Source organism: Triturus cristatus, chromosome 4_2 (assembly GCF_964204655.1).
Source record: "Triturus cristatus chromosome 4_2, aTriCri1.1, whole genome shotgun sequence".
NCBI classification, from domain to species: domain Eukaryota; kingdom Metazoa; phylum Chordata; class Amphibia; order Caudata; family Salamandridae; genus Triturus; species Triturus cristatus.
Window position 1 is genome coordinate 930,218,317 of NC_140586.1, and position 2,500 is coordinate 930,220,816.

A 2,500-nucleotide genomic window follows, 5' to 3' on the forward strand; every position below is an offset into this window, starting at 1 on the left:
GGGTCTCACGCAGGAGCTCTAGACCAAAGGCACATTACTATGATTTATTAAAGTGCTTCATGCATGCAAAAGGAAACGTCCCTGGGTGTGCTTGAACCACCAACCTTTCGGTTAACAGTCGAACGCGCTAACCGATTGCGCCACAAAGACTAGTGACAAAAGCACATCTCCTGAGACTCAACATATATCTTTATGTGTGCGCGCCTGCCTTGAGCTTGTGTTATATAAGGCGTCTTTATCCTACGCAGCATTTGCCATTTGCTTAGTGTCTTGTCACTGTTGGGTGTTATGATGCGCAGACTACTATCTAATGGTGTTAGGGCCAGTATTACAACCAGTCCCAGTGTATGAGATACATGTATGACTTTTCTGTGGCCTTCTTAGCGTAGCTATCTGCTCCTCTGGTGGTGTTCTACCAGCCTGTCAGGCGTGTGTCTTGCCCATCCAATCTTCACTGTGGCATGTTAGACTTGTCTTCTCTGTGAGCGGAGTCTCCTTCCCAGAGCAGGTGCTTTCTCTGAACTCTTGCTTTGTAAGACTGCTGGGCAAGACCCTCCCTAGCCCCTCACTCAGATAGATACATTTACCTGCAGAGCTCAGCTTTGGAGAAAGAGAGGGGGCAGAGAGCGCAAAGGGGAAGGCCCAAGGTGCACACCTTATTTTACATAAAAGCTCGGGCTCTTGGGAGGACAGGGACATGAGGGTTCTCAGGGAAAGCCATCACATTAGTATTGATGGCTGGGCCTTGAAACACAACAATCCCGGAATGGCCAGGCACAAAATGCCTGTGCAATAGGCCTGACCATAGGCTTCTGGAGGTCTTGCTCTCCAGAGGCCCCAGTGGTCTAAGCCCGACCAGGGCTGTGCCCGACTAGGGCTGTAGGCCGCGTTGGGAGCGCGTTAGGGACGCAGGGCGCAGAACTCTGCCCGTTTCACCCCAGCATTTCGGGGAGGACAGGGAATTTGGCAAAGACAGTGGGAAGGATTTTTAAGGAGGAGAGTTCAGTGACATGATCTGAAACACAATAGTGCTGGTGATCTGGAGGCTGCCTTCTATGAGCCACTTCTGTCGGGAGCAGCCTGCCATCATGCCCTGATAACCACAACACTAGTCCCAAGCCAGTGACCTCAGCAAATGCAAAAACATTCATACTTATAGTCTCCTGCATCTGATTCTTGCCATCATGTGAAACGTTGGCATTCCAATGTCTGTTGCACACACTTTGTTCATAGGTGTGCAATTTGAGTGCGTGCGCCTCATCACTGTCTTGGACAGAGCTCTGTCTCTAAGCTACACATGTGAAGCATTGGTGGTTCAGTGGTAGAATTCTCGCCTGCCACGCGGGAGGCCTGGGTTCGATTCCCGGCCAATGCAAGGCTGTGTTCTTTTGACTTTGCTTTCTAAATCAAATATGGGAACTCAGTGGGGCATAAAATGGGAAACAGTGACCCCGACGTGATTTGAACACGCAACCTTCTGATCTGGAGTCAGACGCGCTACCGTTGCGCCACGAGGTCCTTGCTTTTGGAGTCACATCAGCAAATGTTGTGAGCCTTTTCATTTTTGCCCACCTCCTTATATGCCTAGGGTTGTATTACAAGGTTTGGCTTTTTGTTTTCCATCCTATTGATGAAATTGAGTGCAGGTGCAGAGAGAACGCAGAGGATTGAAATGTTCAGGGAAAGGGTCTCACGCAGGAGCTCTAGACCAAAGGCACATTACTATGATTTATTAAAGTGCTTCATGCATGCAAAAGGAAACGTCCCTGGGTGGGCTTGAACCACCAACCTTTCGGTTAACAGCCGAACACGCTAACCGATTGCGCCACAGAGACTAGTGACAAAAGCACATCTCCTGAGACTCAACATATATCTTTATGTGTGCGCGCCTGCCTTGAGCTTGTGTTATATAAGGCGTCTTTATCCTACGCAGCATTTGCCATTTGCTTAGTGTCTTGTCACTGTTGGGTGTTATGATGCGCAGACTACTATCTAATGGTGTTAGGGCCAGTATTACAACCAGTCCCAGTGTATGAGATACATGTATGACTTTTCTGTGGCCTTCTTAGCGTAGCTATCTGCTCCTCTGGTGGTGTTCTACCAGCCTGTCAGGCGTGTGTCTTGCCCATCCAATCTTCACTGTGGCATGTTAGACTTGTCTTCTCTGTGAGCGGAGTCTCCTTCCCAGAGCAGGTGCTTTCTCTGAACTCTTGCTTTGTAAGACTGCTGGGCAAGGCCCTCCCTAGCCCCTCACTCAGATAGATACATTTACCTGCAGAGCTCAGCTTTGGAGAAAGAGAGGGGGCAGAGAGCGCAAAGGGGAAGGCCCAAGGTGCACACCTTATTTTACATAAAAGCTCGGGCTCTTGGGAGGACAGGGACATGAGGGTTCTCAGGGAAAGCCATCACATTAGTATTGATGGCTGGGCCTTGAAACACAACAATCCCGGAATGGCCAGGCACAAAATGCCTGTGCAATAGGCCTGACCATAGGCTTCTG

At 49.5% G+C, this 2,500-nt stretch overlaps 3 non-coding genes across 3 annotated transcripts; 1 reads left to right on the forward strand and 2 right to left on the reverse strand.

The window, feature by feature from the left end:
• The first annotated feature begins 1,304 nt into the window (after window positions 1-1,304).
• On the forward strand, window positions 1,305-1,375 carry TRNAG-GCC (transfer RNA glycine (anticodon GCC)). Its single transcript has one exon. It is a non-coding gene; the product is annotated as a tRNA-Gly (tRNA).
• A 71-nt stretch (window positions 1,376-1,446) lies between these two features.
• TRNAW-CCA (transfer RNA tryptophan (anticodon CCA)) lies at window positions 1,447-1,518 on the reverse strand. Its single transcript has one exon. It is a non-coding gene; the product is annotated as a tRNA-Trp (tRNA).
• Window positions 1,519-1,761: 243 nt separating this feature from the next.
• TRNAN-GUU (transfer RNA asparagine (anticodon GUU)) lies at window positions 1,762-1,835 on the reverse strand. The gene has a single exon. It is a non-coding gene; the product is annotated as a tRNA-Asn (tRNA).
• Window positions 1,836-2,500: the final 665 nt, after the last annotated feature.